This window comes from Symphalangus syndactylus, chromosome 15, assembly GCF_028878055.3.
Source record: "Symphalangus syndactylus isolate Jambi chromosome 15, NHGRI_mSymSyn1-v2.1_pri, whole genome shotgun sequence".
In the NCBI taxonomy this organism is placed as follows: Eukaryota; Metazoa; Chordata; class Mammalia; order Primates; family Hylobatidae; genus Symphalangus; species Symphalangus syndactylus.
The window spans coordinates 2000537-2015147 of NC_072437.2; positions in this window are offsets into that span (position 1 = coordinate 2000537).

Genomic DNA, 14611 nt, shown 5'->3' on the forward strand with positions numbered 1-14611 from the left:
TCAGCTAACAGAGTTAAACCATACTTTTGATTGAGCAGATCTGAACACTCTTTCTGTAGAAAATGCAACTGGACATTTGGAGCGCTAAGAGCGTAGTAGTGGAAAAAGTAATATATTCAAATATAAACTACACAGAAGCATTCTGTGAAACTTCTTTCTGATCTGAGCATTCAGCTAACAGAGTTAAACCATACATACTTTTGATTGAGCAGTTTTGAAACACTCTGTCTGTAGAAAATGCAACTGGACATTCGTAGCGCTAAGTGGGTAATAGTGGAAAAAAGAATATGTTCAAATATAAACTACACAGAAGCATTGTATGAAACTACTTTCTGTTCTGTGCATTCAACTAACAGAGTTGAACCTTACTTTTGATTGAGCCGTTCTGAAACACTCTTTCTGTAGAAACTGCAATTGGACATTCTGAGCGCTAAGAGGCCTATATTGGGAAAAATAATATCTTCAAATAAAAACTACACAGAAGCATTGTGTGAAACTTATTTCTGATATGTTCATTAAGCTAACAGAGTTAAACCATACTTTTGATTGCGCAGTTCTGAACACTCTTTCTGTAGAAAATGCAAGTGGACATTCGGAGCGCTAAGAGGGTAATAGTGGAAAAAGGAATATATTCAAATATAAACTACACAGTAGCATTCTGTGAAAATTCTTTCTGTTCTGTGCATTCAACTAACAGAGTTGAACCTTACTTTTGATTGAGCCGTTCTGAAACACTCTTTCTGTAGAAACTGCAATTGGACATGCTAAGCGCTAAGAGGCCTATATTGGGAAAAAGAATATCTTCAAATAAAAACTACACAGATGCATTCTGTGAAACTTATTTCTGATCTGTAAATACAGTTAACAGAGATAAAACATATTTTTGATTGAGCAGTTATGAAACACTCTTTTTGTAGAAAATGCAAGTGGAGATTCGGAGCGCTAAGTGGGTAACAGTGGAAAAAGGAATGTCTTCAAATATAAACTACACAGAATCATTCGGTGAAACTTCTTTCTGATCTGTGCATTCAGCTAACAGAGTTAAACCATACTTTTGATTGAGCAGATCTGAACACTCTTTCTGTAGAAAATGCAACTGGACATTTGGAGCGCTAAGAGCGTAGTAGTGGAAAAAGGAATATATTCAAATATAAACTACACAGAAGCATTCTGTGAAACTTCTTTCTGATCTGAGCGTTCAGCTAACAGAGTTAAACCATACTTTTGATTGAGCAGTTTTGAAACACTCTGTCTGTAGAAAATGCAACTGGACATTCGTAGCGCTAAGTGGGTAATAGTGGAAAAAATAATATGTTCAAATATAAACTACACAGAAGCATTGTATGAAACTTCATTCTGTTCTGTGCATTCAACTAACAGAGTTGAACCTTTCTTTTGATTGAGCCTTTCTGAAACACTCTTTCTGTAGAAACTGCAATTGGACATTCTGAGCGCTAAGAGGCCTATATTGGGAAAAATAATATCTTCAAATAAAAACTACACAGAAGCATTGTGTGAAACTTATTTCTGATATGTTCATTAAGCTAACAGAGTTAAACCATACTTTTGATTGCGCAGTTCTGAACACTCTTTCTGTAGAAAATGCAAGTGGACATTCGGAGCGCTAAGAGGGTAATAGTGGAAAAAGGAATATATTCAAATATAAACTACACAGTAGCATTCTGTGAAAATTCTTTCTGTTCTGTGCATTCAACTAACAGAGTTGAACCTTACTTTTGATTGAGCCGTTCTGAAACACTCTTTCTGTAGAAACTGCAATTGGACATGCGAAGCGCTAAGAGGCCTATATTGGGAAAAAGTATATCTTCAAATAAAAACTACACAGATGCATTCTGTGAAACTTATTTCTGATCTCTAAATTCAGTTAACAGAGATAAAACATATTTTTGATTGAGCAGTTATGAAACACTCTTTTTGTAGAAAATGCAAGTGGAGATTCGGAGCGCTAAGTGGGTAATAGTGGAAAAAGGAATGTCTTCAAATATAAACTACACAGAATCATTCGGTGAAACTTCTTTCTGATCTGTGCATTCAGCTAACAGAGTTAAACCATAGTTTTGATTGAGCAGTTCTGAACACTCTTTCTGTAGAAAATGCAACTGGACATTTGGAGCGCTAAGAGCGTAGTAGTGGAAAAAGGAATATATTCAAATATAAACTACACAGAAGCATTCTGTGAAACTTCTTTCTGATCTGAGCATTCAGCTAACAGAGTTAAACCATACTTTTGATTGAGCAGTTTTGAAACACTCTGTCTGTAGAAAATGCAACTGGACATTCGTAGCGCTACGTGGGTAATAGTGGAAAAAAGAATATGTTCAAATATAAACTACACAGAAGCATTGTATGAAACTTCTTTCTGTTCTGTGCATTCAACTAACAGAGTTGAACCTTACTTTTGATTGAGCCGTTCTGAAACACTCTTTCTGTAGAAACTGCAATTGGACATTCTGAGCGCTAAGAGGCCTATATTGGGAAAAAGAATGTCTACAAATAAAAACTACACAGAAGAATTGTGCGAAACTTCTTTCTGTTCTGTTTGTTCAACTAAAAGAGTTGAACCTTAGTTTTGATTGAGCCGTTCTGAAACACTCTTTCTGTAGTAAATGCAAGTGGAGATTCGGAGCGCTAAGAGGGTAATAGTGGAAAAAGGAATGTCTCCAAATAAAAACTACACAGAATCATTCTGTGAAACTTCTTTCTGATCTGTGCATTCAGCTAACAGAGTTAAACCATACTTTTGATTGAGCAGATCTGAACACTCTTTCTGTAGAAAATGCAACTGGACATTTGGAGCGCTAAGAGAGTAGTAGTGGAAAAAGGAATATATTCAAATATAAACTACACAGAAGCATTCTGTGAAACTTCTTTCTGATCTGAGCATTCAGCTAACAGAGTTAAACCATACTTTTGATTGAGCAGTTTTGAAACACTCTGTCTGTAGAAAATGCAACTGGACATTCGTAGCGCTAAGTGGGTAATAGTGGAAAAAAGGATATGTTCAAATGTAAACTACACAGAAGCATTGTATGAAACTTCTTTCTGTTCTGTGCATTCAACTAACAGAGTTGAACCTTACTTTTGATTGAGCCTTTCCGAAACACTCTTTCTGTAGAAACGGCAATTGGACATTCTGAGCGCTAAGAGGCCTATATTGGGAAAAATAATATCTTCAAATAAAAACTACACAGAAGCATTGTGTGAAACTTATTTCTGATATGTTCATTAAGCTAACAGAGTTAAACCATACTTTTGATTGCGCAGTTCTGAACACTCTTTCTGTAGAAAATGCAAGTGGACATTCGGAGCGCTAAGAGGGTAATAGTGGAAAAAGGAATATATTCAAATATAAACTACACAGTAGCATTCTGTGAAAATTCTTTCTGTTCTGTGCATTCAACTAACAGAGTTGAACCTTACTTTTGATTGAGCCGTTCTGAAACACTCTTTCTGTAGAAACTGCAATTGGACATGCTATGCTCTAAGAGGCCTACATTGGGAAAAAGAATATCTTCAAATAAAAACTACACAGATGCATTCTGTGAAACTTATTTCTGATCTGTAAATTCAGTTAACAGAGATAAAACATATTTTTGATTGAGCAGTTATGAAACACTCTTTTTGTAGAAAATGCAAGTGGAGATTCGGAGCGCTAAGAGGGTAATAGTGGAAAAAGGAATGTCTTCAAATATAAACTACACAGAATCATTCGGTGAAACTTCTTTCTGATCTGTGCATTCAGCTAACAGAGTTAAACCATACTTTTGATTGAGCAGATCTGAACACTCTTTCTGTAGAAAATGCAACTGGACATTTGGAGCGCTAAGAGCGTAGTAGTGGAAAAAGTAATATATTCAAATATAAACTACACAGAAGCATTCTGTGAAACTTCTTTCTGATCTGAGCATTCAGCTAACAGAGTTAAACCATACATACTTTTGATTGAGCAGTTTTGAAACACTCTGTCTGTAGAAAATGCAACTGGACATTCGTAGCGCTAAGTGGGTAATAGTGGAAAAAAGAATATGTTCAAATATAAACTACACAGAAGCATTGTATGAAACTACTTTCTGTTCTGTGCATTCAACTAACAGAGTTGAACCTTACTTTTGATTGAGCCGTTCTGAAACACTCTTTCTGTAGAAACTGCAATTGGACATTCTGAGCGCTAAGAGGCCTATATTGGGAAAAATAATATCTTCAAATAAAAACTACACAGAAGCATTGTGTGAAACTTATTTCTGATATGTTCATTAAGCTAACAGAGTTAAACCATACTTTTGATTGCGCAGTTCTGAACACTCTTTCTGTAGAAAATGCAAGTGGACATTCGGAGCGCTAAGAGGGTAATAGTGGAAAAAGGAATATATTCAAATATAAACTACACAGTAGCATTCTGTGAAAATTCTTTCTGTTCTGTGCATTCAACTAACAGAGTTGAACCTTACTTTTGATTGAGCCGTTCTGAAACACTCTTTCTGTAGAAACTGCAATTGGACATGCTAAGCGCTAAGAGGCCTATATTGGGAAAAAGAATATCTTCAAATAAAAACTACACAGATGCATTCGGTGAAACTTATTTCTGATCTGTAAATACAGTTAACAGAGATAAAACATATTTTTGATTGAGCAGTTATGAAACACTCTTTTTGTAGAAAATGCAAGTGGAGATTCGGAGCGCTAAGTGGGTAATAGTGGAAAAAGGAATGTCTTCAAATATAAACTACACAGAATCATTCGGTGAAACTTCTTTCTGATCTGTGCATTCAGCTAACAGAGTTAAACCATACTTTTGATTGAGCAGATCTGAACACTCTTTCTGTAGAAAATGCAACTGGACATTTGGAGCGCTAAGAGCGTAGTAGTGGAAAAAGGAATATATTCAAATATAAACTACACAGAAGCATTCTGTGAAACTTCTTTCTGATCTGAGCATTCAGCTAACAGAGTTAAACCATACTTTTGATTGAGCAGTTTTGAAACACTCTGTCTGTAGAAAATGCAACTGGACATTCGTAGCGCTAAGTGGGTAATAGTGGAAAAAATAATATGTTCAAATATAAACTACACAGAAGCATTGTATGAAACTTCTTTCTGTTCTGTGCATTCAACTAACAGAGTTGAACCTTACATTTGATTGAGCCGTTCTGAAACACTCTTTCTGTAGAAACTGCAATTGGACATTCTGAGCGCTAAGAGGCCTATATTGGGAAAAAGAATGTCTACAAATAAAAACTACACAGAAGAATTGTGCGAAACTTCTTTCTGTTCTGTTTGTTCAACTAAAAGAGTTGAACCTTAGTTTTGATTGAGCCGTTCTGAAACACTCTTTCTGTAGTAAATGCAAGTGGAGATTCGGAGCGCTAAGAGGGTAATAGTGGAAAAAGGAATGTCTCCAAATATAAACTACACAGAATCATTCTGTGAAACTTCTTTCTGATCTGTGCATTCAGCTAACAGAGTTAAACCATACTTTTGATTGAGCAGATCTGAACACTCTTTCTGTAGAAAATGCAACTGGACATTTGGAGCGCTAAGAGAGTAGTAGTGGAAAAAGGAATATATTCAAATATAAACTACACAGAAGCATTCTGTGAAACTTCTTTCTGATCTGAGCATTCAGCTAACAGAGTTAAACCATACTTTTGATTGAGCAGTTTTGAAACACTCTGTCTGTAGAAAATGCAACTTGACATTCGTAGCGCTAAGTGGGTAATAGTGGAAAAAAGAATATGTTCAAATATAAACTACACAGAAGCATTGTATTAAACTTCTTTCTGTTCTGTGCATTCAACTAACAGAGTTGAACCTTACTTTTGATTGAGCCTTTCTGAAACACTCTTTCTGTAGAAACTGCAATTGGACATTCTGAGCGCTAAGAGGCCTATATTGGGAAAAATAATATCTTCAAATAAAAACTACACAGAAGCATTGTGTGAAACTTATTTCTGATATGTTCATTAAGCTAACAGAGTTAAACAATACTTTTGATTGCGCAGTTCTGAACACTCTTTCTGTAGAAAATGCAAGTGGACATTCGGAGCGCTAAGAGGTTAATAGTGGTAAAAGGAATATATTCAAATATAAACTACACAGTAGCATTCTGTGAAAATTCTTTCTGTTCTGTGCATTCAACTAATAGAGTTGAACCTTACTTTTGATTGAGCCGTTCTGAAACACTCTTTCTGTAGAAACTGCAATTGGACATGCTAAGCTCTAAGAGGCCTACATTGGGAAAAATAATATCTTCAAATAAAAACTACACAGATGCATTCTGTGAAACTTATTTCTGATCTGTAAATTCAGTTAACAGAGATAAAACATATTTTTGATTGAGCAGTTATGAAACACTCTTTTTGTAGAAAATGCAAGTGGAGATTCGGAGCGCTAACAGGGTAATAGTGGAAAAAGGAATGTCTTCAAATATAAACTACACAGAATCATTCGGTGAAACTTCTTTCTGATCTGTGCATTCAGCTAACAGAGTTAAACCATACTTTTGATTGAGCAGATCTGAACACTCTTTCTGTAGAAAATGCAACTGGACATTTGGAGCGCTAAGAGCGTAGTAGTGGAAAAAGTAATATATTCAAATATAAACTACACAGAAGCATTCTGTGAAACTTCTTTCTGATCTGAGCATTCAGCTAACAGAGTTAAACCATACTTTTGATTGAGCAGTTTTGAAACACTCTGTCTGTAGAAAATGCAACTGGACATTCGTAGCGCTAAGTGGGTAATAGTGGAAAAAAGAATATGTTCAAATATAAACTACACAGAAGCATTGTATGAAACTCCTTTCTGTTCTGTGCATTCAACTAACAGAGTTGAACCTTACTTTTGATTGAGCCGTTCTGAAACACTCTTTCTGTAGAAACTGCAATTGGACATTCTGAGCGCTAAGAGGCCTATATTGGGAAAAAGAATATCTACAAATAAAAACTACACAGAAGAATTGTGTGAAGCTTCTTTCTGTTCTGTTTGTTCAACTAAAAGAGTTGAACCTTAGTTTTGACTGAGCCGTTCTGAAACAGTCTTTCTGTAGAAAATGCAAGTGGAGATTCGGAGCGCTAAGAGGGTAATAGTGGAAAAAGGAATGTCTCCAAATATAAACTACACAGAATCATTCTGTGAAACTTCTTTCTGATCTGTGCATTCAGCAAACAGAGTTAAACCATACTTTTGATTGAGCAGATCTGAACCCTCTTTCTGTAGAAAATGCAACTGGACATTTGGAGCGCTAAGAGCGTAGTAGTGGAAAAAGGAATATATTCAAATATAAACTACACAGAAGCATTCTGTGAAACTACTTTCTGATCTGAGCATTCAGCTAAGAGAGTTAAACCATACTTTTTATTGAGCAGTTTTGAAACACTCTGTCTGTAGAAAATGCAACTGGACATTCGTAGCGCTAAGTGGGTAATAGTGGAAAAAAGAATATGTTCAAATATAAACTACACAGAAGCATTGTATGAAACTTCTTTCTGTTCTGTGCATTCAACTAACAGAGTTGAACCTTTCTTTTGATTGAGCCGTTCTGAAACACTCTTTCTGTAGAAACTGCAATTGGACATTCTGAGCGCTAAGAGGCCTATATTGGGAAAAATAATATCTTCAAATAAAAACTACACAGAAGCATTGTGTGAAACTTATTTCTGATATGTTCATTAAGCTAACAGAGTTAAACCATACTTTTGATTGCGCAGTTCTGAACACTCTTTCTGTAGAAAATGCAAGTGGACATTCGGAGCGCTAAGAGGTTAATAGTGGAAAAAGGAATATATTCAAATATAAACTACACAGTAGCATTCTGTGAAAATTCTTTCTGTTCTGTGCATTCAACTAACAGAGTTGAACCTTACTTTTGATTGAGCCGTTCTGAAACACTCTTTCTGTAGAAACTGCAATTGGACATGCTAAGCGCTAAGAGGCCTATATTGGGAAAAAGAATATCTTCAAATAAAAACTACACAGATGCATTCTGTGAAACTTATTTCTGATCTGTAAATTCAGTTAACAGAGATAAAACATATTTTTGATTGAGCAGTTATGAAACACTCTTTTTGTAGAAAATGCAAGTGGAGATTCGGAGCGCTAAGAGGGTAATAGTGGAAAAAGGAATGTCTTCAAATATAAACTACACAGAATCATTCGGTGAAACTTCTTTCTGATCTGTGCATTCAGCTAACAGAGTTAAACCATACTTTTGATTGAGCAGATCTGAACACTCTTTCTGTGGAAAATGCAACTGGACATTTGGAGCGCTAAGAGCGTAGTAGTGGAAAAAGTAATATATTCAAATATAAACTACACAGAAGCATTCTGTGAAACTTCTTTCTGATCTGAGCATTCAGCTAACAGAGTTAAACCATACTTTTGATTGAGCAGTTTTGAAACACTCTATCTGTAGAAAATGCAACTGGACATTCGTAGCGCTAAGTGGGTAATAGTGGAAAAAAGAATATGTTCAAATATAAACTACACAGAAGCATTGTATGAAACTTCTTTCTGTTCTGTGCATTCAACTAACAGAGTTGAACCTTACTTTTGATTGAGCCGTTCTGAAACACTCTTTCTGTAGAAACTGCAATTGGACATTCTGAGCGCTAAGAGGCCTATACTGGGAAAAAGAATGTCTACAAATAAAAACTACACAGAAGAATTGTGTGAAACTTCTTTCTGTTCTGTTTGTTCAACTAAAAGAGTTGAACCTTAGTTTTGATTGAGCCGTTCTGAAACACTCTTTCTGTAGAAAATGCAAGAGGAGATTCGGAGCGCTAAGAGGGTAATAGTGGAAAAAGGAATGTCTCCAAATATAAACTACACAGAATCATTCTGTGAAACTTCTTTCTGATCTGTGCATTCAGCTAACAGAATTAAACCATACTATTGATTGAGCAGATCTGAACACTCTTTCTGTAGAAAATGCAACTGGACATTTGGATCGCTAAGAGAGTAGTAGTCGAAAAAGGAATATATTCAAATATAAACTACACAGAAGCATTCTGTGAAACTTCTTTCTGATCTGAGCATTCAGCTAACAGAGTTAAACCATACTTTTGATTGAGCAGTTTTGAAACACTCTGTCTGTAGAAAATGCAACTGGACATTCGTAGCGCTAAGTGGGTAATAGTGGAAAAAAGAATATGTTCAAATATAAACTACACAGAAGCATTGTATTAAACTTCTTTCTGTTCTGTGCATTCAACTAACAGAGTTGAACCTTACTTTTGATTGAGCCTTTCTGAAACACTCTTTCTGTAGAAACTGCAATTGGACATTCTGAGGGCTAAGAGGCCTATATTGGGAAAAATAATATCTTCAAATAAAAACTACACAGAAGCATTGTGTGAAACTTATTTCTGATATGTTCATTAAGCTAACAGAGTTAAACAATACTTTTGATTGCGCAGTTCTGAACACTCTTTCTGTAGAAAATGCAAGTGGACATTCGGAGCGCTAAGAGGGTAATAGTGGAAAAAGGAATATATTCAAATATAAACTACACAGTAGCATTCTGTGAAAATTCTTTCTGTTCTGTGCATTCAACTAACAGAGTTGAACCTTAATTTTAATTGAGCCGTTCTGAAACACTCTTTCTGTAGAAACTGCAATTGGACATGCTAAGCTCTAAGAGGCCAACATTGGGAAAAAGAATATCTTCAAATAAAAACTACACAGATGCATTCTGTGAAACTTATTTCTGATCTGTAAATTCAGTTAACAGAGATAAAACATATTTTTGATTGAGCAGTTATGAAACACTCTTTTTGTAGAAAATGCAAGTGGAGATTCGGAGCGCTAAGAGGGTAATAGTGGAAAAAGGAATGTCTTCAAATATAAACTACACAGAATCATTCGGTGAAACTTCTTTCTGATCTGTGCATTCAGCTAACAGAGTTAAACCATACTTTTGATTGAGCAGATCTGAACACTCTTTCTGTAGAAAATGCAACTGGACATTTGGAGCGCTAAGAGCGTAGTAGTGGAAAAAGTAATATATTCAAATATAAACTACACAGAAGCATTCTGTGAAACTTCTTTCTGATCTGAGCATTCAGCTAACAGAGTTAAACCATACTTTTGATTGAGCAGTTTTGAAACACTCTGTCTGTAGAAAATGCAACTGGACATTCGTAGCGCTAAGTGGGTAATAGTGGAAAAAAGAATATGTTCAAATATAAACTACACAGAAGCATTGTATGAAACTTCATTCTGTTCTGTGCATTCAAATAACAGAGTTGAACCTTTCTTTTGATTGAGCCTTTCTGAAACACTCTTTCTGTAGAAACTGCAATTGGACATTCTGAGCGCTAAGAGGCCTATATTGGGAAAAAGAATATCTACAAATAAAAACTACACAGAAGAATTGTGTGAAGCTTCTTTCTGTTCTGTTTGTTCAACTAAAAGAGTTGAACCTTAGTTTTGACTGAGCCGTTCTGAAACACTCTTTCTGTAGAAAATGCAAGTGGAGATTCGGAGCGCTAAGAGGGTAATAGTGGAAAAAGGAATGTCTCCAAATATAAACTACACAGAATCATTCTGTGAAACTTCTTTCTGATCTGTGCATTCAGCAAACAGAGTTAAACCATACTTTTGATTGAGCAGATCTGAACACTCTTTCTGTAGAAAATGCAACTGGACATTTGGAGCGCTAAGAGAGTAGTAGTGGAAAAAGGAATATATTCAAATATAAACTACACAGAAGCATTCTGTGAAACTACTTTCTGATCTCAGCATTCAGCTAAGAGAGTTAAACCATACTTTTGATTGAGCAGTTTTGAAACACTCTGTCTGTAGAAAATGCAACTGGACATTCGTAGCGCTAAGTGGGTAATAGTGGAAAAAAGAATATGTTCAAATATAAACTACACAGAAGCATTGTATGAAACTTCATTCTGTTCTGTGCATTCAAATAACAGAGTTGAACCTTTCTTTTGATTGAGCCTTTCTGAAACACTCTTTCTGTAGAAACTGCAATTGGACATTCTGAGCGCTAAGAGGCTTCTATTGGGAAAAATAATATCTTCAAATAAAAACTACACAGAAGCATTGTGTGAAACTTATTTCTGATATGTTCATTAAGCTAACAGAGTTAAACCATACTTTTGATTGCGCAGTTCTGAACACTCTTTCTGTAGAAAATGCAAGTGGACATTCGGAGCGCTAAGAGGTTAATAGTGGAAAAAGGAATATATTCAAATATAAACTACACAGTAGCATTCTGTGAAAATACTTTCTGTTCTGTGCATTCAACTAACAGAGTTGAACCTTACTTTTGATTGAGCCGTTCTGAAACACTCTTTCTGTAGAAACTGCAATTGGACATGCTAAGCGCTAAGAGGCCTATATTGGGAAAAAGAATATCTTCAAATAAAAACTACACAGATGCATTCTGTGAAACTTATTTCTGATCTGTAAATTCAGTTAACAGAGATAAAACATATTTTTGATTGAGCAGTTATGAAACACTCTTTTTGTAGAAAATGCAAGTGGAGATTCGGAGCGCTCAGAGGGTAATAGTGGAAAAAGGAATGTCTTCAAATATAAACTACACAGAATCATTTGGTGAAACTTCTTTCTGATCTGTGCATTCAGCTAACAGAGTTAAACCATACTTTTGATTGAGCAGATCTGAACACTCTTTCTGTGGAAAATGCAACTGGACATTTGGAGCGCTAAGAGCGTAGTAGTGGAAAAAGTAATATATTCAAATATAAACTACACAGAAGCATTCTGTGAAACTTCTTTCTGATCTGAGCATTCAGCTAACAGAGTTAAACCATACTTTTGATTGAGCAGTTTTGAAACACTCTATCTGTAGAATATGCAACTGGACATTCGTAGCGCTAAGTGGGTAATAGTGGAAAAAAGAATATGTTCAAATATAAACTACACAGAAGCATTGTATGAAACTTCATTCTGTTCTGTGCATTCAACTAACAGAGTTGAACCTTTCTTTTGATTGAGCCTTTCTGAAACACTCTTTCTGTAGAAACTGCAATTGGACATTCTGAGCGCTAAGAGGCCTCTATTGGGAAAAATAATATCTTCAAATAAAAACTACACAGAAGCATTGTGTGAAACTTATTTCTGATATGTTCATTAAGCTAACAGAGTTAAACCATACTTTTGATTGCGCAGTTCTGAACACTCTTTCTGTAGAAAATGCAAGTGGACATTCGGAGCGCTAAGAGGTTAATAGTGGAAAAAGGAATATATTCAAATATAAACTACACAGTAGCATTCTGTGAAAATACTTTCTGTTCTGTGCATTCAACTAACAGAGTTGAACCTTACTTTTGATTGAGCCGTTCTGAAACACTCTTTCTGTAGAAACTGCAATTGGACATGCTAAGCGCTAAGAGGCCTATATTGGGAAAAAGAATATCTTCAAATAAAAACTACACAGATGCATTCTGTGAAACTTATTTCTGATCTGTAAATTCAGTTAACAGAGATAAAACATATTTTTGATTGAGCAGTTATGAAACACTCTTTTTGTAGAAAATGCAAGTGGAGATTCGGAGCGCTAAGAGGGTAATAGTGGAAAAAGGAATGTCTTCAAATATAAACTACGCAGAATCATTCGGTGAAACTTCTTTCTGATCTGTGCATTCAGCTAACAGAGTTAAACCATACTTTTGATTGAGCAGATCTGAACACTCTTTCTGTGGAAAATGCAACTGGACATTTGGAGCGCTAAGAGCGTAGTAGTGGAAAAAGTAATATATTCAAATATAAACTACACAGAAGCATTCTGTGAAACTTCTTTCTGATCTGAGCATTCAGCTAACAGAGTTAAACCATACTTTTGATTGAGCAGTTTTGAAACACTCTATCTGTAGAATATGCAACTGGACATTCGTAGCGCTAAGTGGGTAATAGTGGAAAAAAGAATATGTTCAAATATAAACTACACAGAAGCATTGTATGAAACTTCTTTCTGTTCTGGCATTCAACTAACAGAGTTGAACCTTACTTTTGATTGAGCCGTTCTGAAACACTCTTTCTGTAGAAACTGCAATTGGACATTCTGAGCGCTAAGAGGCCTATACTGGGAAAAAGAATGTCTACAAATAAAAACTACACAGAAGAATTGTGTGAAACTTCTTTCTGTTCTGTTTGTTCAACTAAAAGAGTTGAACCTTAGTTTTGATTGAGCCGTTCTGAAACACTCTTTCTGTAGAAAATGCAAGTGGAGATTCGGAGCGCTAAGAGGGTAATAGTGGAAAAAGGAATGTCTCCAAATATAAACTACACAGAATCATTCTGTGAAACTTCTTTCTGATCTGTGCATTCAGCTAACAGAATTAAACCATACTTTTGATTGAGCAGATCTGAACACTCTTTCTGTAGAAAATGCAACTGGACATTTGGAGCGCTAAGACAGTAGTAGTGGAAAAAGGAATATATTCAAATATAAACTACACAGAAGCATTCTGTTAAACTTCTTTCTGATCTGAGCATTCAGCTAACAGAGTTAAACCATACTTTTGATTGAGCAGTTTTGAAACACTCTGTCTGTAGAAAATGCAACTGGACATTCGTAGCGCTAAGTGGGTAATAGTGGAAAAAAGAATATGTTCAAATATAAACTACACAGAAGCATTGTATGAAACTTCTTTCTGTTCTGTGCATTCAACTAACAGAGTTGAACCTTACTTTTGATTGAGCCTTTCTGAAACACTCTTTCTGTAGAAACTGCAATTGGACATTCTGAGCGCTAAGAGGCCTATATTGGGAAAAATAATATCTTCAAATAAAAACTACACAGAAGCATTGTGTGAAACTTATTTCTGATATGTTCATTAAGCTAACAGAGTTAAACCATATTTTGATTGCGCAGTTCTGAACACTCTTTCTGTAGAAAATGCAAGTGGACATTCGGAGCGCTAAGAGGGTAATAGTGGAAAAAGGAATATATTCAAATATAAACTACACAGTAGCATTCTGTGAAAATTCTTTCTGTTCTGTGCATTCAACTAACAGAGTTGAACCTTACTTTTGATTGAGCCGTTCTGAAACACTCTTTCTGTAGAAACTGCAATTGGACATGCTAAGCGCTAAGAGGCCTACATTGGGAAAAAGAATATCTTCAAATAAAAACTACACAGATGCATTCTGTGAAACTTATTTCTGATCTGTAAATTCAGTTAACAGAGATAAAACATATTTTTGATTGAGCAGTTATGAAACACTCTTTTTGTAGAAAATGCAAGTGGAGATTCGGAGCGCTAAGAGGGTAATAGTGGAAAAAGGAATGTCTTCAAATATAAACTACACAGAATCATTCGGTGAAACTTCTTTCTGATCTGTGCATTCAGCTAACAGAGTTAAACCATACTTTTGATTGAGCAGATCTGAACACTCTTTCTGTAGAAAATGCAACTGGATATTTGGAGCGCTAAGAGCGTAGTAGTGGAAATGTAATATATTCAAATATAAACTACACAGAAGCATTCTGTGAAACTTCTTTCTGATCTGAGCATTCACCTAACAGAGTTAAACCATGCTTTTGATTGAGCAGTTTTGAAACACTCTGTCTGTAGAAAATGCAACTGGACATTCGTAGCGCTAAGTGGGTAAT